The 24,145-nt window shown below is 56.4% G+C and overlaps 1 protein-coding gene across 4 annotated transcripts in view; it reads left to right on the forward strand.

Annotated features, from left to right (window-relative positions):
• The window catches only part of RPTOR (regulatory associated protein of MTOR complex 1), a 334,022-nt gene that overhangs the window by 199,975 nt on the left and 109,902 nt on the right, over nucleotides 1-24,145 (forward strand). The window lies entirely within an intron of this gene.

A 24,145-nucleotide genomic window follows, 5' to 3' on the forward strand; every position in this document is an offset into this window, starting at 1 on the left:
TGGTCATGGCGGCAGGGGGGAGTGAGCAGGACGGTGACGGCAGCAGGGGTGAGTGAGCAGGACGGTCATGGGGGCAGGGGTGAGTGAGCAGGACGGGTGATGGGGGCAGGGGTGAGTGAGCAGGATGGTGATGGGGGCAGGGGTGAGTCAGCAGGACGGTGATGGCGGCAGGGGTGAGTGAGCGGGACCGTCATGGCGGCAGGGGTGAGTGAGCAGGACCATCATGGCAGCAGGGGCGGCGGAACACCGCTCGGCGCCATCAGGGCGGACAGGAAGGTCTGCAGCTGTTCTGCTGAAGAGCAGGTCTTGGTTATTGCGAAACCAGCCCACGGCTGACTGCGACCCAGAAGCCTCCGTTAGGGATGCCACGGCAGGGGCGCAGGGTGAGGGCGAGCTGGAGTCACCAGAGCAGGAGAACCAGGGGTGCGGCCGCAGGTGGGAGAGCCAAACGTGTTCCGTCGTTGGGCAGGACAGGGTCCCGGAGCGGGGACCGCAGAAGGGTGCCATCGGTTCGCAGGGGTCAGCGAGGGCGCGAGCGGCTGGGCCTCCGTGCACAGTGCTGTGCACACGGGCGGGCCGGTGTCTGTCGTCCCGTCACAGCTGCTCAGTGCACCTGCTCTCCCCGCATGCGCAGGGCTGCAGCCTGGCGGGAGGCGGTGATGTCCAGCTGTCGTGATGGTGCTCGAGGCCGGCTCGTCTGCTCGGTGCACTCCCCTCTCCCAGTCTGTGCTGTGCGGTCCCCGCCGGCTCTCCCGCACTCGTGATCGGGAAGCGAGGGCCGCACCGTGGCACACATGGGCTGGGCGGTGTGGGCCGGTACCCAAGCTCGTGCTGCCACATGCAGACCGCTTCCGGCAAGTTCTCAGCAGTCACGTTTTATCACGGGTTGGTTGCTTCCGCTGGCCCGTTCAGAGAGGTCTCGGCTTACGCTTTCCTGAGCTGGTTTCCCTCCCTGCCCCCCTGTGCCTGGGGCAGACTCGTGCGCTCCTCTCCCTCAGGCAGGGCGGGAGGCAGCTGTCCAACGTCTCTGTGTGGTGGCCAGTGTCCCGCGCGCCCTCCGGCCGGGGAGCCCCGTGCGCACCGCCCTGTCCTGTCCCGTCGCCCGGCACGGTCGTGGCTGCTCTTGACCAAACTCCGCTCAAGATGAGTCACGTGGACGCAAGGGCGTCGCATGTTCCGAGTTCTCCAGAGGAGAGGAGCTACCTTTTACGCTAAAGTAAAAATACAAATTTCTTAAGTTACTGGGTTAAACCTCTTTTTTTTTTTTTTACTGGGAGGAAGCTGGCGTTCAGTTCAGCTCTGCTTCCTGGCTGGCATCTTCCAGCCCGTGGCACGGCCGGCGGGGCAACCAGGCCCTGGAGGGACCCTTTCCTCCAGGCTGGCCTCCCTGTACCGAGACCGCGTCGGGACAGCCAGCTCCCGTCCTGTCACTCTCCCAGACGTAAAATGTGTGCGGCAGCTTGACACCCTCCGCAACGACCCACAAAAGAAAACAATTGTTGAACTCAACCTCATAAAAGTTTAAAATGTTTACTCCCTGGAACACACAGCTCAGACCGTGGAGAGACAAGCCGCCGACTCGGGGAGAATGTTTGCAAATCACACAGCCAACAAGGGACTTGTATCCAGAGTATATGAAGATCTCTCAAAACAAAAGTAAGAAAAAAAAACCTCAAAACTGGACAAAGGACCTGAAAAGAGACTTTGCCAAAGAGAATTGAAGGACGGCCAGGAAGCCCGCGCAAAGGTGCTCGAAACCGTTAACCGTTAGGGAGACACACATTGAAACCACAGGGTTGGTTAAACAAAAGGCTGACGACACGCGGTGCTGGCGGGGGTGCGGGACGACCGGAAATCCCACGTGCCCTTCCGGGAGGCGAGGTGGTGCCGCTGTGCGGTAGGTGGGCCTACGGGGTCCGGGGCCCCACTCCCGGAAATCCGTCCTGTAGGAACGAAACTGTCCGCACGGAACCCGTATGCCATATCTGTGCGACTTACCGTCATCGCCCCAAACTGATAACAACCAGATGTCCTCGGGGGTGAAGGAATGAGCAGAATGTGCATCGTCCAGCAGGCGCAGCCAGCAGGAAATGGGGGGGCATTTCATACGTGACACATGGTGGCCCCAGAAGCACTGTGGGGTCACAAACAGCAGCTCGGGGGCGGGGGGGAGGGGGGCGACACCTGGTCTAATTCCATTCACGTGACCATCTGGAAAAGACAAAACGATCGGGTCGGAGAACGGGTCGCTGGTTGTAGGGTTAGGAGTGTGAGGGAACGTGGGTGATGGGATGTTGGGCGTCCTGATTGTGGGGGTGGCCGCTCAGATCTGCACGCCCACAAAAGCCAGCTTACTCTACGACAGTACGGTTAATAAAATTGACATGTCACGTGGGGAAGTCAGAACTCCATAGGGGAGCACAGGTCGGAGTGACTCAGGGAAGGCCCCGGCAGGCGCAGCCCGGCTGGGGGAGCCGGGGCGGAAGGATCTGAGACCAGGACTCGGAGAAGTGGCTTTTCTTCTGTGAGACGTGCCTGCTGTTCCCCGGGAAGGAGGCTTCACTCGCTTCATGAAGGCTGGCTAATGAGGGTTGAAAAGTGGAAGCAAACACCCTTAATCACGAAGATTTTGGTATTTTTCGTCGAGCATTATTTTCCGAAGTCATGGTGTCAGGGTTTGTGACCGCCAGCATCCTTCCCGGAAAGCCTTAGTTTTACATCCGTCCCGCGCTGTGGGCGTCCGTGCAGCCCTGCGCTTCCGGAGGCCAGCACGCACCGTGCTCCCCTCTCCTCCCCATCCTTCTGTGCCAAGGGGTGCTCCACGGTCGGTTAAGTGTGGGCAGGCTGGGTGTGTGGTTTTTCTTTTTCTTTTAAGAAGAAAAGCATCGTCAATGTCGCCAGCAGCACCTTCCACGCTGCTTCCTGAGCGCCTCCGGGGGCGGTGGAAGGAACGCGGACCCGGAGCGGTCGGCCGCGGCGCTGAGGGCGAGGCTCGCAGGACGGCCCTCCGGCCTCCACGGCGGCTCTCCCTGGGCGCCAATCCAGCCCCTCGAACACAGGTCCTCGCCCCGCCTTCCGGGAGCCGCGGGTTTCTGGATGTCATCTGGGTTTCGGGTAAAGCCTGGAGGAGGAGAGTATTCTCACGCGGCTACCCTGGTCACGATCAGTGGCTACCGCTGGTGAGTCTGGGGGAGCTCTGTGCAGTGGAGGAGAGGTGATCCCGGTTTCGGACAAGCTCACTGTCCGGAGTGACCGGGACAGGCTGCGTGCGTCCAGAGCGAACCTCACTTTTCCCCGGGGCATCGAGGACGGGGCTTCGTTTGGGGGTCGTGGCGGGGACTGGAGAGGGCAGACCAGGCCTCCACTGCAGCAACTGTTCGCGGTGCGTGGGCTTGGGCCTGAGTCACTGCCCTCCGGACACAACCCCGCGTGGTTGAGCGGAGGTGCACCGGGCCTCTCCCCGCCTGAGACGCTGCGCCCCGTGGTCACCTGGCCACGGCGAGGCTGCGTGTGAGTGTTGGGCTGTGTTTATGCTGTGCCAGGACGGGTTCCAGACTTCGGGATTCCGCAGCGCCGGGGAGATACCTGGACGTGAGGCTCCAGGAGACACAGCTGCCGGACCTGTTTCCGAGGAAATATGGGTTTTTAACTTCTGCAGCTTTGCCTCAGAGGTTTCTCCGTTTACAAGAAAATGCTGTTAACCTGTTGTTTTAATTTTTAGATTTTTTTCCCCCCAGTGGTGCTTAGTCTATCAGAAGCATTTTCAATAAGCAGATTTGAGTTTGCAGCTCCAGCCTAGGCAGAAACGTGGCACGTTTATGTTTGATGGGGCCGTCCAGGTCCCTGGACTGGATTCTACGTTCAGAGAATGTTCCTGGAAAAGCGTCTCCGGTTTTTCTCATGAATCGTAGCTCTTGGTTACGGGGGCCATACGGCTCTCCCCCTCTGGGGCTGTGTCCGTCTCCCGCCACTGCCCTGGCCGGGGGCCGGCAGGGCTGCTGACCTGAGGCGGCGTCGACCACACGTCAGCGGGACATGTCCGTGCCCATGGCTGTCCTGTATGTGGCTTAGAACCGAGCATGCGATGTGGGATGCTGAACACGAATGGTCCGTGCTGCAGCCGGGCCAGGCGAGAGACACCTGCGCTACCCTCTGTTCACTGCGTGGGCCACGTGCTGGCGTGGTCGCCACTTTCGGACACGTCAGGTGCCCTTCGGCCATTTGGAGGCCCTTCCTGTGCGCGCGTCCCACCGTCATGGGACGCTTGACCTGGAGCTCACCCTCGACGTGCCAAGTGCCTCATCACGCCCCATGTGGTGCTCTCCTGCCAGAGCGCCTTTTCTCGCGCAGTCTGCCTGTCTCCACTCTCCACCCTGGAGCCCTTAGGACGTGAAGAGACGTGGTCTGCGGTCATACAGCTGAAGACCAGTCCGGATTCAGAGCGAGCTTCTGTTTTGTTGTGTTGTGTTTTAATTCAAGTACAAGGTGAAATCCTTTCATCGAGATGTGAGAGACTGCAGAAAACAGAACCGGGTCTTGGAGTGGACAGAAGATGGGCATTTCCGAACACGCACAACGTGGGGCTGCCTCTCCTGTGGCGGGCCTGGCGGTGCAGACAGAGGCTGGGCAGGCCCCTGGCCAGTCTGGTCATTCCGGAAGCCGCAGCCCAGCCGGGCCCCCGTGCGCCGTTCCCGCCGGCCTCGACGTGCCACAGGGCCACTGTGCCTGAGGACGAGCTCTCCCCATCACATTCTAGGGCGAAGTTGTCACCAGTATGCCCGGGGTGAGCGTTGTTGTCACCACCCTGACACAGAAGCCCAGAGATTGGTCTCTAAGGGCGAGACCTACAGCCACGTTCCTTCTTTCCTGCGTTCCAGGCCTGAAAACCCCACGCTCCTGGGGCGACAGCTGATTTGGGGGGGTGGGGCTGTCATATTTTTCAAAACCTTCCTAAAATGGAGTAGCAGACGGTGAATTCACCGCTCCTACTCGCCTGGGTGGGTCAGCGGGTCGGCTCACAGACATCGATCCGACTCTGGGTTGGGTGTGGACCCCCTGCCTCAGACGGTCTGGGGGTCGAGGGCTGTCGGGAGGCATCCTGTGACACACGTCCACCCCACGTGAGCCTTCCCGACCACATGACCAAGCAGCGTGGGGACACGGACACCGTCTGTGCACCAGCCTCAACCTCGGCTGGGACCCGAAGTCAGCGTGCTGTTTTCACTTATAAGTAGCTTATATTTGGAGAAGACACGGAATGTTTCAAACATATAGATTTTGATTTTTTAAGTTTCTTTGGAGTTTCTTTACTTTGACAGAGAGAGAGAGAGAGAGAGAGAATCCCAGGCAGGCCCCGCGTAGCCAGCGCAGGGCCGGAGGCAGGGCTTGAGCCCTCATAAACCATGAGGTCGTGACCTGAGCCGAAATCGAGAGCTGGACGCTTGACTGCCTGAACCACCCGGGCCTCCCAAGACACATGAGTTCCGAGGAGTGTGAGAAACCGTAATAAGACGGTTACACACTGCTGCCGACGCTGGTGGGGTGGTGGCTGGCGAGGCCTCGGAGAGCCGGGCGGCCGGCTGGGCGACACTTCCCGTGGCCGGCTCTCCTCCCGAGACCGTGGGGCTCCGGGGCCCCAGGGCCCCGGGGTCACGTCCGCGCGCAAGCTGGCAGGGGGCATCCGTCGCTGGGGCTCCCTGGGGTGGTTACGTAGCCGACCCCGTCCCCGTCGCCCCCGCGTGGGACGTGTGTGGCCGTCACCCGCCTCGCTGTGAGGCCCTCAGCGTGGGCGTCCAGTGCAGCTCACCGGGTGACCCGATCACGGCCCCGGTCAGTCGGTGAGACGACTTCTTTTCGTGACACTCGTACCACCAAACAGGAGTCGGCTGTTTTCTCAGCCCCTTGGTGCCGTTTCGTTCATTCGTCAGCAGTGCGTTCTGAACAAAGTCGTAGGCTCTGCAGAGTGTTGTGGCAGACGGCATGAGCCACGTGGACTGTGCCGTGGCTGTGGAACTCCTGGCCACATGCAGACGTGAGGTCCGCTGGGCCGGAACTTGACATCGATCTTGCTTTTTAAGGATTCTGAGCCCTTTCATTGTGCGTCCGGTCTTACTCTCTCGTTTCCCCTCGCCACGGGGTAGTGCCTGTACTCGAGAACCTGTCCCCTGGGAGTGTGACCGTGACCCTGGTCACTACACCCCTCCGACGAGAGTGACACGTCAGGACACAGAGATGAAATGGAGAAAACGGGCCTGAGTTACTGGGTTTTATTTCTTTAGTTTAATGACCTACAAAAAATAAGAATAGCGTCCGTCTCTGCCCCCTGCTTCCCTCCCGGTGCCCTTGCCCTGAAGGATCTTCCTGACACAGGTCTGGTGAGTGGCCACGCCTGACGTACGTGTCCCACGCCCACACGCCCTCGCCTGCCGTCCCCTGGAAGCTGTCCTTCCTCCGTGGGTGGCTCTGAGTGAGGGGAGGTCTCCAGGGCCACAGCTTATGAGGCTCTGAGCTCAGCCGATGTCCTGCCCTGCCACTAAATTTGAAATTTAAGATTTTCCTCTCTATAATCAGAGGATTAATTTTTCCCTCCTGATAATAAGCTGGACGGCGGGTGACTCCCGTGTCACAGGCCCCCAGGCGGCGGGCGTGGAGGCTGGTGGGGGCGGTGAGCCTCACCTTGCTAGCACCTTCCTGGGGGCGGGGGCAGCGCCTTCCCCTGCCGCCGCGAGTCAGAAACCCAGCCTGAACCCTGTTGTGTCGTCGTGTCGTGGTCCTCTTTGCCATCCCTGGGGAGATGGATGGACAGGTGTCGCCAAATTGCTGCATGGTAATTCTGTAACAAACGTGGTTTGTTTCAAGCAGCTGCCACCGGGACTCCTCCTCCGCACACGCCTCCCTTGGATAGCGAGGGTTAACCCCTTCCCAGCCCCTGCCACCTTTGTCAGGTGTGCAGAACATGTGTTGTTGGGGGTCTCAACACAAGAGCCGAGAGAGGATACAGGCGGTGTGTGTGTCTTATAATTACTTAGCGATCTTTAAAGCCGGGGAAGGAATTTGTTTTCTCATTAAGCTGCCGTGTCGGGAAGTAAATTAGAGCGAACCTTCCTTGAGCACCCCCAATTTCTAATTATCTACGTGAACCCGGCAGCCTGATAAATAAGCACGCTGCCGCTGGGGCACGTATTTATATTCCGAGTCCTCGGAGAGAGCGGCAATGAGATCCATGCCTGGAAACTCAGGGACATTTTTCAGCCCTGAGATCAAGTAATGAAACGCTTAAACGACACTGGAAATGTTAGGGCGCTCAGGAAGCACGGGGGAGCCCAGGAGACGGTGAGCCTCACCCGCGGGGCTGTGAGTTAGCATTCTGATCACTGCAGGCACAGAGCGCACTGAAAATTATTCATAATTAACATCTATTGTGTCAGCAGCATATTTTCGGGAGCTAACAGCCCTGTGTCTAGGGTACAATGAGCTGTCGTGCCCCGCTCCCCCCCGGGGCACGTGCAGCCGTGTGGCCGCTGCCGAGCCCAGGGACGCCAGGCTGAGGCCAAAGCCTGGATCCAGGGGGCGCTTCTGCTCTGACCCCTTGAGCGATTTGTCAGCTTTGCTGCAATCTCCATGTGTAAGAGCCCGGTCTTGGCCGCGCCCTGTGGGGGGGCGGGGGGTGGAGGGTGTAAGAGGATGTCGTGAGCTGTTGCTTGGGAACACAAGGCAACCGTGGTCCTTCTGGCTGAGAGTCGGGAAGGATAGCAGGGAACATTTATTGAGCACTTGCTGTGTGCCAGGTGCCATATCAAGGGCTCTCTGTGTGTCGACTCTCACAGTCCTTGCTAGAACCCTCTAAAGGAGTCGCTGGTGCTGCCCACGCTCTAAGGAGGGGAAACTGAGGCACAGGGTGGGCAGGTCATCTGCTCAGGGTCTCTCCGCAGGGGTGGGTGGGAGCAGGGGTTTGCCAGGCAGGCTGCCTGGAGCCCGTGCGCCGAGCCATGCCGTCACCCTGCAAGCCAGCGTCCTCCGAGGCCCCCACGGGCAGAGGGTCTGCAGGGTCACTGCGCGGGCTCGGTGGTCGCAATTAGAGTTTTCTCGGCCATCAGGTCCCAATCGTGCACGTATATGGTGTCTGGAAGGAAAGCGACCGAAAGACACCAGTCTTCATTCAGAAAGTACCGTTCTTTCCAACGTGAATATATCGTGCCGGCTGGTGGAGGTGGAAAAGCAGTAATTCATGAACGCCTGCCAGTCACGGGCGGGATGAGGAATGACTCACTGGAAGCTAATCTGGAGGCGGCAGAGCGGGGGTCGCTGGCGGGGACGCGGGGACACTGTGAGCTAAGAGAGCAGCAGGCCCCCCGCGCCCCCACCGGAGCATCGTGAGTCAGCCGCGCCCCGGAGCACCGCCACTGGGGCCTCCCGCTCAGAGCCCTCTGAGGCCAGTAAGGGGTCCCCTGTGTGCGGGCACACCCCGTCACGCCTCCCTGTCTGTTGGGATTGGCCGGCCCGACGGAGGCCGGGCCCTGGGATGAGTTTGTGCCGAGCCACCAAGGGGGGAGCGTGAGCAGTGCCCCAGGCCGCCCTGGGGCACCTGCACTGGCCACTCAGGGCCTCATTTCCTTCTCTCTGGCACCAGCGTCCTGGCCTCGTCATCAAAACGGACAAAACAGCGTGGCACCTTTCAAGGCCCTCCCGCCCACCTGTGCCTCTGTGCCCTCCAGCGTCCGGAACAAAACATGCGCCTGGGCCTAATGGAGGCCCTCGCGGCCGAGGTCCAGGGCCACGGCGGGCCGGGCAGGTGACCTGACGGGTCGCCACGGCCGCGTGGGGCCGGAGGGCACGGAGGGGGAGGCGTGGGCTTCTGCCCAACGTGCCCGAGCCAGCTCCCGGGCCGTTTCTGCCCGTGTCCGGGCGGGCACACTCCCGTCCTTCCCTCGCCCGATCTTCCCGTCAGCCTTCCTCTGAGGGCTGGCCGCTCGAGGCCCCACTCTCGCAGCCGCTGGCGCCTTGGCATCGGGCAGAGGGGGGCGCAGTGGCGCTAAGCAGCTCTCCCGGAGGTGCGCCCCTGACACAGGACTGGGCACCACACGGCCAGCCCGCTGGGAACCAGCGACACCTCCGCGGGCCTTGCTCTGCCTGGACGTGTGAGACACCCTGGCGGGTGTAGTCCATGGGGTCAGACACTGGACGCCGAGAGTAAGGGATATGGGGACTTACTGGGGGTCACTCGCAGATGGACAGGGGACTTAGGGTCACTGGCGGGTGGACAGGGGACTCGCTGGGGGTCACTCGCGGGTGGCAGAGCCCACATCCGCCCTGAGTCCTGGGGTCCCTGCCCCCTGTTGCCTGCGTGGAGGACGTGCCTGCCCTCTCTGACCCGAGGACACCAGCCTCAGAGCTGTACCGGACGATCTGAGCTCGGAAAGAGGGTTTCACAGGGTCAGTGCTCAGAATGTACCCGCCCCGCTCGAGCCGCCTCTCAGAGCCGGGCCCAGATCACTGTGTCAGATGCGACCGAGGCGTGGCGGTGGGCCCGGATTGCCCCGGCCTCACTTCCGGGGTGCCGCGTGGCTGCGAGGAGATGCCTCCTGCCCCGTGCCGGCTAGCAGCTCGACACGAGAGGTCACCGTGCGACCGGGCAGCTCTGGGCACCGTCTGTGGAACCGTTCACAAGGACGGCCTGGGCTCACCAGCCCGCGGGTCGCGTACTCGGAGCCGAGGGTCGGACGCCCGGCTAGAGGTCGGCCTCCTCCCCTGCGAGGCCAGCGTGCCGTGGGCAGTCAGTAGACGCCCGTGAGCGGGTGGTGGTTCAGTGAGCGGGGGGGGGGGGGGGGGGGGGGGCCTCGCGATCTGGAGACCTGGGCCCACCCCGTGGAGCAGAAGGAGCAGGAGCCCGGCTGGCTTCCGAGGGGAGGGGCCGCTGGGTCTGGGCGAGGAGCACAGGTGACGCGGGCTCCTGAGTCTGCCTTCACCGCAGCGTCCAGCAGAGGGAGCCGGTGGCACAGAGCCGTGGGGAGGGCTGTCGCTGCTTTTCCCTGAGGAAGGCGGTCAGCCCGGCCTTCTGCAAGGACACCTGGGGCGTCCGGGAGGCTCCTCCTCCTCCCACAGGTAGCAGGAGCCTGTGCGGCATGTGACGCCAGCCACCCCCCACCCCCCCCATCTTCGTGACAGCACTGTGCTCCCGCCCTAGCAACTGCAGAAAGTACGGGAAAACGATGGAGAAGCCTTCGGAAACTCGGATAGACAAAAGCAATACTGTTATGTGAGGTAGTGAGAGAATTTGCTCGTGGACCCAATACCAGAACACAGAATTCCGTGTATTAACCTCACGGTGTCCTAAGAACTCACACGGACGAGCGCGGAATTGGGGAGATTCGACAGAACGCCAGCCCGTGTGGGGACAGTCAGGGTTGTAGTAAACTGAGCTTGATTTGAGTCAGCTCTTCCGAGTAACTGCTCCCGAACCAGAAGGGTCCCAGAGGAGGGATGCCTTGGGGATGCGGCAGGGCGCAGAATGGCGCATCGGGCGAGGGGCACCTTCGGGGACCCGCAGGGGAGGAGACTCTGGACGACACGTGAGTGTCTTCAGATCATTCAGGAGTCGTGACATTGCCGCTGCGTGTGACACGTTTCTGCAGGGTGCCAGGTGCCAGCCCCAGGGCCACCGGCGGAAGCTTCAGAGACGGCGGTCTTAGCGCAGTGAAGTGGCCCTCGGGGTCAGAGCCGCCCCCCTGGGAGCCGGGCCATGGGAAGCGAGGCTCACGACGCACCTCCCGCCCACACAGCACTCTGTCACGTGGGGAGAAGCGAGAAATCACTGGCTTTCCCAGTGGAAAAAACTCGTTGATTTATTAGGGGAGCGAAAGGGGAAGGGGAAGGGAGAGAATTCTGCATCCAAAAGGTAGAATTTTAATTTAGTTTGATTCAGGACGAAGACACACGACAGTAAACGGTTCGGTCCCCTCCTGCCTCTGCATCGAGTCCGTGCAGAAAGCATGACGTTTCACAAGGGAAGTAAAACGCGAGCAGTGGTGTTTTCTGTAGCATCGTTTATATAACCAAGGAAGGCTTTGGAGGGTTGCTCCTTCTCTATTTGCAGCTTTACTGGGTGTTATTTACAGACCCATCTACGTGTTCGATGGGCTCCAGTAAGTCCGCCAACCCGAGCCGCCGTCCCCACAGTAGCTGGATTCCCGTCGCTCTCGTGACACCCCTCGTGCCGCCCTTGGCTAATTCCACCCCTGCCCCCGCTCCCGACACCACCAGTCCTTCTGTCCCTGTGGATTCGTCTCTTCCGGACATTTGCTAGGAATGGAATCCTACAACGTGGTCTTTTGGGTCCAGCGGGGTTTTTTTTTTCTTGTTTTCCCCGCTTAGCATGTTTCCAAAGTTCACTCGTGTTGTGGGGTGCTTCCGTGCTGCTCTCTTCATTGCTGAGTAGCCCCCCCCCCCCCATTACTGGCCTGTCTGTCTGCGTCCCCGTCGTCATTCACTGGCCGCGGGGGACCGGCTTGCTGCGAGTGCCCGGTGCCAGCCTTCGTGTGCACATGCGTGTTGGTCGGGGCGCGCGGTGCCTTCGTGTTTAACTTCTGAGAAATTGCCACGCCGTCTCCCGGAGCGGCTGTACCACCTGCGTCCCCATCAGCACGCGACTGTCCCCGCTGCGTTCATCGCCATTGGCCCGCGACCGTCGCCATGGTCGTGGGCGTGACGCGGTGGTTGTGACAGGTGTCTCACTGGGGGCTCGTCACGGCGAGCATCATCTCCTGTGCCCAATGGCCACTGTGTGCCTCCCCAGAGTCGTGTCCGTTAGAGCCTTTCCCCTGTGCTTTCTCTGGGTCTTTGTCTCCTCGTCGCACGTAGGCCTCACGTGTAAGCTCTTCTCAGATACAGGAAATGCAAATATTCTCTCCGAGGCCACCTTTAAGTCCCAAACATGAACATGTGGCACGTTCGTAAAATTACCGTGGTTTTTTATATTAATCTTAGGAGTTCAGTTTATTGGGGCAGTTCCAACATCTTGGATTTAATTTACTTTAAAATTTCTGGGATTTTTTGTGATAAATATATAGGAGCAGCTGTGTTTCCTGAGCACTTGCTGTGTTCCAGGGTCTGTGCTAACTTGTCATGTGTTAATTCATTCCACTTTTCCGTCTCGCCGTAGAGGTAGGTGGTATAGAGCAGGAGACAGAGTCTCAGGGAGGTCAAGTAACCGGCCGGCAGTCACACAGCTACAAGTGGCAGAGCCTGACGAATACACCCAGGTCTGTCCCTTGTCTCTGGACTGCGCATGATGTTGAAGAATTGCCTAATGTCCCACAGGTTCATGCGCAGGTGTTTCAGAGGCAGGAAAGGTTCGGTTTGGTTAGGGACATATCGGGAAAGGTCTTATTAAGGAGGTGGCGTGAGTTGTATGTGTCAAGGTTTCTGGTCTCCGAGGGCAGATTAGACATGGTCAAAATGAAATGAGGGGATGTCTGTCGTGTGGAAGAAGTGACCGGTCAGCTTGGCCGGGGCACAGGTTCCTGGAAGGGGGAGGGGAAGGGGGAGGGGGAGGAGCTGGAACACCTCTGCCAGGAAACCTGAGAGGAGAACGGCCTAGAAGTTCCAAGAACAACAAACACAACTGGTTTGTGTGTTGGAGACTTTTGTTTGTTTAGCAAACAGAAAGAGACAGAATTTAAAAAAAAAAAAAAATTTTTTTTTTTTTTTTTTTTTTACATTTATTTATTTTGAGAGAGACAGAGACAGCTTGAGCCGGGGAGGGACAGAGAGAGACAGGGAAAGAGAGAGAGGGAGAGAAGGAGAGAGGGAGAATCCCAAGCAGGCTCCACGCTGCCAGCTGCAGAGCCCCATGTGGGGCTTGAACCCACAAACTGTGAGACCATGACCTGAGCCGAAACCAAGAGCCAGACGCTCAACTGACCGAGCCACCCGGTAGTCCTTCCGAGCACCAGCTTGGAGCGACCTTGGCGTTTCGGTCTCCACGTGGACTGGAAAGGTTCTGGCCAGCTAAGGACCCACCGGGGGAGGCTGGTAGCAATCTCTGTTAAACAGCAGATGTGTTACATGCTGAGGAGGCAAGGCCCACCCCTCCACCCCACACCCATCGCCTCTCTTTCCCCTTCTGTAGACCTGTAGACCAGATTTTTACAAAGAAGCTCACCGGTGAGGATGCCTCAGCATGTTCCGGAAGAGACATCTGGAGAGACCGAGCCAGAAAGTAGCTGAGTGCCTCAAGGGGAGAGTGCCCCCCAGGATCCATCTGGATCAGGGGCGTGCGTTCCCTGGATTTCATTTGGATCAGGAGGGAAGTGCTCCCTGGGATTCATTAGCATCAGGGAGGAAGGGTTCCCCAGGATTCATCTGGCTCAGAGGCAAGTGTTCCTTAGGATTTGTCTGGATCAGGAGGGAATTTGTGTGAATTCTGTCCCCTGAATTCTGTCAGTTTAGAAGCCGCCTTTCCTGGGGCACTCGGGTGGCTCAGTCAGTTAAGCGTCCTACTCTTGATTTCGGGTCAGGTCATGAAGTCACAGTTACGGGTTCAAGCCCCACATCAGATCAGGCTCTGCACTGACAGCATGGAGCCTGCTTGGGATTCTCTCCCCTCCCCCACCCCTGCTCTCTGCCCCTCCCCTGCTTGTACTCATACTCTCTCTCTCTCTCAAAATAAATAAAGAAAACCTTAATTAAAAAAAAAAAAAAGGCTGCTTTTCCCGAGCACGACAGTCTTCTTAGCAGCTTCCCAGAGAACTCAGCTTAGACACGGGTCCCGCGTCTGTAGCTCTCAGGAAAGAGTTCCTCTGAAGATCAGTCTTGGCAGTGGGAAGTCCAAAGAAAATCAGCTTTTCCAGAAAAGCTTCAAAAATAAACTTAGGCTCAGGTTTATTTCTTATGGGTTTTGGATCTGCACTACTTAATAAAAAACAATCTGTTTTCATTGTGTGAGATAAACATGTTGAATAAGCAAATGGGAAACTGCTTTTTTCCTCTCTTTGATCCCATGTCTCCCTTTGATTTTTGTCTGCAGCCTCCAGAGGGACGCGTCCCAGTACTTGGTGCTGTTGTTGGCTGCTCCAGGGATGGGCGGTAGTTTATCATTCTGTAATAAATTCAGTGAAAGGTAGATCATCTCCAGTGTTGTATTAACTCCTGCTCAGCACTGAGCCACGGAAACCATCACTCCTTTTCCTCTGGAATCTGAAAATACATTTTCCATCAATGCCAGTTGCTTCCCAAGTAGAGATTAGCACTCTTCCAATCTGTGGGAGCTATTAAGTGCAGAACGAAAGGGGGCCGAGGGTAGCAGCACTGCGCGCATAAACGATCTGATTTAGAGACTCAGTACAGAGTTTGAAAAATCATGAGAAAACAAGCTGCCTGTGTGGGTTAAAAAAAAAAAAAAAAATCAGCCAGCTATTTAGAGGTAGAACCGTGTGGTTTTCTAATCTCTGACGTCCCTCGAGAGCTATGTTGGCCATCAACATTTTTGATAACCCTGAGCCAATGCCCTCCTGGGGAAATTAACAAGAGCTTCATGAAGTCAGTGTTTTTTAAAACCGCGGGTCATGGTTTATTAGTGGTGAAACCAGTCTGGTGGGCCACAGCCTCTGTTAAAAAAAGAAATGGAGAGAAGATATCAGTGTTTTCCTAGTGACACGAATGTTCTTTGGTTGTATTGAGTGTGTACATTTACCCGTGGTTGTCTATGAGTGCACGTGGCGTCACCGTGCATAACGCATTTCTTACTGGGGGTCGTGCGTGCAAGTCTGGAAGTCTGTCGTGTTCACTGGAGACTTGACCCAGTGGTCTCTACTTGTCCAGCTTTTGGGTTGTCCTTAGTGCTACCGAGGTCGTCCCTTTCTGTCTGTAGTCCCACAGCCTTCCTCTGCCATTCCCTGACACTGTTAGGGTTCCCTATAACCTGCTGCGTTCCTAGAGAAGTCGCTGATACATGCAACTCAACTCCCTCCTCTCCTTCAAAAACTAATTTTGACAATTCATGGCCATTTTACTCTAAATTAAAAGCCTGTTCCCCCTTTTGACCGCATGCTTTGCCCTTCAGAACTGCAGAAGGACAAATTAGCCATAACTGACTCCCCCTTCCTGGTGGAATGAATTGAAACTTTTATCGTTGAAAACGTCTCTCCATCTCCAATAATGCCTCTGCCATAAAGTCCACTTTGCGGGATAGTTGATTCATGTTTGCAAGAGTGTATGTTTTTCATCCGTATCTATATTTAAAAAAATTTTTTTAACGTCTTATTTATTTTTGAGATAGAGACAGAGCATGAACGGGGGGGGGGGGGGGGTCAGAGAGAGGGAGACACAGAATCTGAAACAGGCTCCAGGCTCCGGGCTGTCAGCACAGAGCCCGACGCGGGGCTCGAACTCACGGACCGCGAGATCATGACCTGAGCTGAAGTCGGACGCTTAACCGACTGAGCCACCCAGGCGCCCCTCATCCGTATGTATATTTAAGCAGGTATCCTAATATATGTGTTTCTGAATGTTTATATATATTTATTTAAGGTGTGTATCCCCCCCCCCCGCCACTTTTTTAGGACATAGCTGACTTTTGTTTTTAAATCCAGTCTGGAAATCATTGACTTCAATTGAAGTATCTAGTCTTTTTATAGTTAGTGTAATAATTGACATGTTTGAATTGAAATCTGTTCATTTTGTTTTCCTCCATTTTTTTTTTTTTTTTGAGAGAGAGTGTGTGCATGAGTGCAGGCAGGGGGAGGGCAGAGAGAGAGAGGGAGAGAATCCCAAGCAGGCTTCACGCTGCCAGCTGCAGAACCCAGTGTGGGGCTCAGTCTCACAACCCTAAGGTCGCGACCTGAACCGAAATCAAGAGTCAGATGCTCAACCAGCTGAACTACCCGCACGCTCTTTTCCATTCCTTCTTTTTCTATCTTCCTTTCTCCTCCTCTATTGTCCTCTTTTGGATTTTACTACTCCTTTCTCCCCTTCTATCACCTTATTGACTCTACGTTCTTTTCCTTTCCAGAGCAGTGGCCTCGGCGTGTTTTCTGTAAGGGGCCAAATAATACACATGTCAGGCTTCGCAAGACACAAAGTGTCTGTCTGGTATTCTTAGTGTCAACTTGAAATCGCGAAGAACGTTATCAGTTCATGGGCCAGAGCAAAACAAAAACAAAAGCAAAAAAACGGGTTACTGGCTGCATTTGGCCTCAGACCGTAGCCTTGGGGGCCCCCAGCTTATTAAAGTTGAACGTTGCTTAGTGCTTCTACCAGTTCCCAGACAACACAAGGACATGAGAGCACATTAAGTCCACTTACACGGGCACAGGTATCGTCACCTATTTTCTCTGTACGGTCTTACCTCCGTAAGTGTCTCCATCCTAATATTCAGTAGTTAATGCTCAGCTGTGCTTACACCTTCCGTTGGCCTCCACTCCTTCCCGCGTCTCAGAGCATCGTTCTGAGATCACTTCTCTTTCCCGAAAGAACTCCCTTTACAGCAGGTTTGCGGGTGAAAAATGCTGTTCTTATTGTTTGAAAATGCCCTAGTTTCCCCCTTCATTTGATTTTTCACTTTAAAATCATCATTGTTGAACGGCAGCTTACATTCAATAAGGCGAACTCACTTTGTACAGTTCGATGTGTTTTGGCAGGTTTATACACCTGTGCAACCCCCTTCACTCAAAACATAGCCCAGAACTTTCCTTGTACCTTGTTCCGGTGAGTCCCCACCCCACTCCCAAACCCAGGCAAACACTGATCGGCTTTGTCGTGTCGTTCCTTACGTTTGTCTTTCCTAGAGCGTCGTGTAAATAGAAAATTGTAACGTATTCTTTTGTGTCTGGCCTCTTCCTCTCAGTGTGGTGCCTTTGAGATTTACCCGTGCCGAGCGAATCAGCAGTTCACTCCCTTCTTGTTGCGAGTAGTACTCCACTGCGCGTATCACAGTCTCGATCCGTTCTCCGGTTGATGGAAATCTGGGTTTCTCCGCGTTGGTGGCAATGAGCAGACCTGCCGGAGATACTCACGTACTAGTGTGTGTGTCACTATGTGTTCGCTTCCCCGGGACAAGGGCAGAAGGGTAGAATGGCTGGGTCGTCTGGCAGGTGTACGTTTGGCCTGAATCAGAAACTTCTCGGCCGTTTTCCACAGTGATCTCGTTCCCACCAGTAACGTGTGAGTGTGCCAGCCGCTCTACGTTCAGAACAACACTTGGTTGTGAACCAACCTCGTCTCTCAACTTTAGCTGTTCTGCTGGATGTGTGGCACTGTGTCCTCGTGATTTTAATCTGCATTTGCCTAATGAAGCCGAACACGTGCTGTGGCCGTTAATTTATATTGTTTAATAAAACATATGTTTACGTCTCCCATTTTTTAATTGTGTTGTTTATCTTCAAGAGCCCTTTATATGCGTTAGATGAGTCGTCGTCAGGTTTCTGTCTTTGGTCCATCTGACTTGGGTTTCCATTTTCACAACAGTCTTCTGAGACCAGAAACATTTCATTTTGATGAAATCTGAGCTAATAGTTTTTTTCTTTTACGATTTATACTTTCTATGTCGCGCCTAACAAAACTGTGCCTGGCCCAGGGTTGTGACGATTTTCTCCTATTTTTTTTCTAAAACTTTTACAGTTTTAACTTTAAAAAAACAAAGCAGGCTTTGTTTTTTTGTTTTTTATCGTAATCTCCACACCCGGCATGGGGCTCAAACTGAAAATCCTGAGATCAAGAATTGCACGCTCCACCAACTGAGCCAGCCAGGCGCCCCTATGGTTTTAACTTTTATGTCTAAGTTTGTGGTCCATTTCAAGTTAATTTTTGCACGTGGTGAGCAGTGAGAGTCAAGGGTCATTTTTTTCCGTATGGATTTCCGGTTCTGGTTGTTTCGGCACCGTTGTAGAAAGGCTGTCTTTTCCCCATTGAAAAAATGCCTTTGACAAAAAGCATTTGACTGTAATTGTGGAATTCTTTTGCCCTGTCCTGTTACATTGATATTTATGCCAGTGCCATGATTCTTGCAGCTCTATGGTAAATCTGTTCCTTTTCTAAATGGTTTTGCTGTTCTAACTCCTTGCATTTCCATGTAAATTTTAGAAACAGCTCATCGGTTTCCAGACAGCCTGCTGAGACTCTTACTGTGATTGCACCGAATGTGCACATCAATGCAAGAAGCACCGTCTGCACTACCCTGAGGCTTCTGATCCATGAGCATAGTATACCTCCCCATTTGTTTAAGCCTTTTAAAATTGACTTCCCAATGCCGTGTAGTTTGTTGTTGTTTCTTTCTTTTTTATTTTCATCTCATGAATTCAGCAGATGGCATCAAACATCTCTGGTTGTGATAAATACAGTACAGAGTGAAGTTCTCTTTTGAGTAGCCTGGTCATAGTGATTCAAGGGGCTTCTCTGAGGGTGTGTTTTACAAGCAGATACATCTTACAATGAAGAAGTCAGAGACAGATGCTTGGAGGTCACTGTGTAGGGGCCAGTGGGGACCCCCCGTCTTCCTTTTTTCCTTTTTTTTCTTTACACTATCATTTCCATGAAGGCGTTTAAAGTAGATGAAGGAAAGATGTATCTTGCTATATTTTAGTTGAATATGAAATGATATAAAGTCAGTAAATAATGCGGTTTTCAAATACCTCCCTTTTCAGGAAGACTTGCTGTGGCCTTTCTCTTACTAAAGAAAAAAAAGGTTTGGTTTTTCCTTATTATGCACTAGTATGTTTTCAGCATAGATATATTGTTAAATACAGAGAAGCAGGAGAACTTGAGTCATTTATAACCCTCACCATACCAAGTTAGTCACTGTTACTACCCTGGTGCACGCCTGCCCTTCCAGACTTACTTTCTAGGTGTTTCTGTGGGTGTTTTTAACAAAAACGGAGCATCCCTTTATGTAGTGTTATTTCAGCATCTCTAAAATTACTTGATCTTGTGCGTGAAGACAGGAATGTGTATCCTGTGGTCCCTCCACGACGGGATTAGGAAGGATTTGTGTTATCTGCGTATCACCGGACTGTTTTCAGTGAGTTTGCTTCGTTCTCTTGGAAACTGTAGTTGTTCGCTCAACATTTTACTTACACAGGGCTTGTGATCCCTCAGGAGGATTCATTCCTTCGCCCGTCAGATATGCAAGGGGCACCTGGTAGAGATCAGCCGTCTGTGCTCAGCGCTGGGTGAGGACAGGCTGGGCTGCAGCCCCCGCGTCCAGCGGAGACGTCTGTGGGGTCGCGGCAGCAACCAGTGGGCCTCGGGGGAGCCCCAGGACGGGAGGGGCCCCCGGGATGTCCTCCGTGAGCAGACGGGCTTAAGGACTGCGTGAGGGTGGTCTGCACAGGTTTGGGGGCACGTGGACTCTTTGAAAACGGCAAGTTCCATGTAGCTGGACTGTGGCCTGTTTAGTGAAGGAGAAAGCTTGAGAGAAACAGAAAGCAGCCTGAGAAGAGTAAATATACAAGCGAGACACAAAATCTCCCCCACACCCCACGTTGCTTGGTTGTGGGGTGCAGACACTACAACGGGGGGCACAGTCTATGGGGAGGGGCGGGGAAGGAGGCCGGCCGTGTGCCCACCGGGTGGGGGTCTCTGCCGGCCCCACACCGAGCGGTAGGGCACAGGTCACCCCGTGGAGGCGCCGAGGACCGGGGAAGAGCGGGCCCTGTACCCCCGCCGCGCTCAGCCCTCAGCTGGGAGACCCCATCCCGACAGCCCACAAGGGCCCTGGGTGCCGGGTGCCACCCTCCTCTCTGCCCAGCAGCCAGGCTTCCTCGCGTCCGCGAGGGCTTCTCTGAGCCGCCGCTGTGGGCGGGGTCCTTTTACAAAGGGGGAGGTAACGTGAGTCACAGTCGTGGGCCATCGGGGTCATGCTGGCACTCCGCCAGCGGCCGTCAGGTGATTGATTTGTATCGAGGGAAGGGAATTTATCATCTGCTTGTAAGGGGCACGCACTGAGCAGTGGGGAATAGATGAAAAGGGGAGTCACTAGCAAACGACAGAAACGGGAGGGCAGCCACAGAGGGGCTCAGCCGAGGCCGTCGGGACAGGAGCGTCACCATGGACAGTGACGGTGGAGCTCTGCTTGTAAAGATGGAACCGGGACCTGGTGCCCAGAGGACAGGGAGGCCGTTCGGGGGCGGGGGGGTGGGGCAGGCTGAGCAGGTGAACAGAAAGAGCTCCGTGTTTTTTCAGACTGCGAGGTAATGGACCTGCGAGCAGGGTGGGGGGAGAAGGGACTGGGAGCTAGTTCAAAGTTCAGTGTGTCAAGGTGGCGATCATGGGTGGTTCTGAAGCCAAGTGGGAGCGTTCCACCTGACTGCACAGGGCCGTGCTCTTGCCCTCGCTTGCCCGCGGCCTCACAGAGGCCATCTGTCTCGGGAGGCGGGGGCAGCCAGGAGGCCGGGAGCCGCCAGCCCCACCCGCGCCACCAGGGGGGCAGTGCCCTCCCGCGTTCCCCGTGAGGTCTGTTGGAGCAGAGTAGCCACAGAGTCATCGACAAAGACACGCCACGGGCCATCGCCCTGCGTGGCGTGAACTGCAGCGGAAGAGCTGAGGTCCAGCAAAGCGGTTCAGCGGCAAAAGGCAGACAAAAGCAGTGTCTTGCAGAAGCTCAGAGACATGAGCGGTTGGAGAGCAGGTAAGCTGTGCCTCTGAGGTTTTGACCTTTGGTGAAAGCATCTGCGTGGGCCCCGACGTGGGGACACAACACGGGGAGAGATGGCGGTAGTCCTGGAGGTGAGCCGTGAAGACAGGGGAACAAAGGTTAGGGAAGGAGGCAGACGGACAGACACAGACCAGGACAGAGTGCCCTGCCCGATTGGTGGGTCTCGTGGGGCGTGAACTTCTATGTTATTTTGTTCTCCTCTGGACAAGAGAAGGAGCCTTCCGGTGTTCCGCGCAGGCCACTGGGAGCGGAGGCCAGGGGACAGGGAAGGACAGGGGCGGGGAGGTGTCACGGTGCACGCCGGGAGCCCACCTCCTCAGCAAGACTGCATGGACTTGTACGCTTTCCTCGTCATCGGGGCAGCCGGGGCCGCATGGGAACACGGCCCACACCGTCTCTACCAGGTCCGGGGTCTGGGTGGGCCAGAAGATGACGCCTAGGACGGGGCCGTGTCAGAGGCTAAGTGACGTGCTCCCCGTGCGGGGACCGTTGTACCGATTACAGGATGGCAGAGGGTAGCAGACAGGCGTCAGTGAGGGAGAATGTGGTCCAGGAGGGAAGACCCTCTCGTTCCTCATAAGAATGGGGGTGTGGATCCTGACGAGCAGTTACTGTGTTACCAGGGCTGGGGCTGGAGGTCGCCAGTGATGGCCTGGGTATTGAGGTCAAGGATCGGAAAGCTGCAGGTGATCCCAGATATTGGGGGAGATCAGGGTATCTGGCGACAGCAGTGGCGGTAACGAAGGGTTTGGGGCGGTGGCCCGCACTCTTCAGGGCCATCACTGTGGCCGTCTGCCGCGTCTTCCTCTCAGGTGCTGCCCGTCTGACTCTAGACTCCGGTTTGCGCGTAAGGTCAGCCTCAGTGACTCCAAGCGGAGACACAGAGGCCAGAAGTTACCCCGATGCAGCCCAGCTGGGACTCGGATCTGGGCTTTCTCTTCTCCCAACTTGATGATCTGTTCCTAGACTGCAGCTTTTTATGCTTTTCTCACGAAAGCTAGCCTTGATTAACACTGTGGATTTAAATTTTGAAAGAACTACCTTGATTGTCAATGAAACCCTTCGGGGGTTCAGAGGAGCTCTGTAATGAAGTGTGGTCTTGGGTTTGACCTTCCGTGCTGCTCCGTCCCTTCCGTGGCCCCGTGTGAGCCGTCTGGGGTCCAGGCGGCCTCCCGCATACGCTGGGCTCTGACGTTCTTTAGGATCTGATACGGAAAGGAAAACAGAGGCAAAAGGTTTCTGAAGCGATTTAATTCTTTTTAACGTTTGTTAGTTTTTGAGAGAGAGAGAGGGTGGGAGACAGGATCCAAACTGAGCTCTGGGCTGACAGCAACAAGCCCGACGCGGGGCTCGAACTCGGGAACCATGAGACCATGACCTGAGCTGAAGCTGGATGCCCAACCGACTGAGCCACCAGGCCCCCTGAAGTGACCCGACAAGTGGGGGAAGTTGGTTCGTTCCACTCTGCCCTCCCCAGTACCCATCCCAGCCTGCCGTGTGCAGAGGCATCTGGGACCGATGGGCGGGTGGGTCAATTTGAATGATGCGTGGGTCTGTCTCCGTTGGTCAGCAGGCGGCTTTGTCTCTGGCTTCGCTTAGTGAACAGGACCCATGGAGTTTCCAGACGGTAGCGGGAGGCTGCTTTTGCATTTATCTGCTGGTGATTGTCACAAGATGAGGATTTTTTAAGCCCCCAAATACACACTGACCGTAGCCTGACAAGGGTTGGCCTCTGTCATCCCAGCGGCCTAGCCATGCACCCACCATGGCCGAAATCTCAGCAGCTCCGTGCTCCTGGGGTGCGGTGTCCCTTTACCCAGGGGATCGGACCTCTGTGCTGCCTCGCCTGATTCAAGACGGCCTGGCTCGTGTCCCTGGCGCGCTGGGTCCAGGTTTGCAAACAGACCATGGTCAGACTCTTCCAAGAGTGCCTTCCTGTCGCCCGGCAGCCGCCCGTCCCCCCAGCACGGCCACCCGGGGCTTGGGCGGGGGGTGGGGAGACGAAGGAACCGGGGCTGGGTTTGCTCCCCACCGCTCTAGCGGGGTACGCCCCGTGCAGCAGATGCCGACTGTGCGCCCACGTGAGACGACAGCGGCATCCCCACGGTTGTGCCTCGAGGTCGTGTCTTCTGGCCCCGCCCGTGGCGCGTCCTGGGTGGTGATGGCTGCACAGAATCTATCTCCCTCACTCAGTGTTAGAAAGCATGCGTTTTCCCAAATCGTTGAAATATTCATAAGCGGCGGTCTAAGGGCTTGAAGTAATTCCGCGGGGTTGTTCCCTAACCGACTCGGTCCTCCTGTTCTGGTGACGTGCCTCGGTCCTGACTTTTCGCCCCTGTACATATGCCGCGTGCCGTGTGTCCCCAATGCCTCGTGTCCAGTTTAGGGTTGCTTTCTGGAAGCAGACTCGCCGATGTGAAGGATGCAGGCGTCCCCCGCCTTCTCAGGTCTGTCCTTTCCCGACGGGCGGTGCCGGCTGCACCCCCAGGATGGCCTGTGCCGTCTGGTGCGTGCCTGATTCCTGCCGTCCGGGTCGGGTATTTTCTTCCCGTCCTTCAAAGGGAGTTGAGGCAGGCAACACGCCCCTCGGCCACCTTGCTGGAAGGCCTGTGCGCGTGACCCCGCCTGGCCTCCGACGGACGCACCTGTGGGGTTTTAGTCTCGTGAAGGCACTGCACCCAAGACGACGTATGAATCCAAAAATCTGAAGTCTCGGCCCGAATAGGCTTGCTGTGGACGTTGAACAGGTGGATGCTTGTGTGGTGAAGAACCAGGCCTTGCGCAAGGAGAGGGCCGGTGCCATTTCAGACAGGAGCATCACTGCGTGGGGCGGGTGTCAGCCACACCCAGTGCTCTCAGCAGGGGCGGGGAGTGGGGAGGCACCCCTCCGTCCCCAGAGGGCAACCACGTGATTTGGGCTGGGGTTTGAGCGTGCTGTCCAGCCACCTGGAGGCCGGGGTCAAGCTCATGGGCCGCAGTTGGCCAAGCAGTCCTCCCAGGCGGACACCAAGGCCTCAGGGCCCCCCGGCTGGCAGAGCTCTGTGCACGCTGCCACATGTGGGTGCCAGGAGGCAGCGCGGAGGCCCCGCGTTTGGCACTTCTCCTGGACCCTGCCCCGCCGTCCCTCGGCCGACTTGAGTCCCTGTGTTTCTTTCTAACCGACGGAACCGCAAGTGCGACCGCGCTCACTGACCCGCGCGACTCCTCCTGGTGAGTCCTCCAAACTGAGTGGTCCGGGGACCCTGGGAACTTGCGGCTGGCGTCCGACGCGTCGGAGGTGAGGGCCGTCCTGGGGACGTGCCCTCTCACCTTGCAGTTTGGAGAACCCTGAGTGCGTTCAAAAGAGCGAACCCGTGGCAAGACATCCAAGGCCGCTGCTTCCTCAAGTGCCCGTTCCGTGCACACTTCAGCCGCGGCGTGTCTGCGGGTCCTAGACAGCGGGGTGCTAGACCGGCACCTGGCCCCAGAGCAGGCGCTCAGATATGTGACGGGCGAACGGAA

The sequence above is a fragment of the Acinonyx jubatus genome, chromosome E1 (assembly GCF_027475565.1).
Source record: "Acinonyx jubatus isolate Ajub_Pintada_27869175 chromosome E1, VMU_Ajub_asm_v1.0, whole genome shotgun sequence".
Lineage (NCBI taxonomy): Eukaryota > Metazoa > Chordata > Mammalia > Carnivora > Felidae > Acinonyx > Acinonyx jubatus.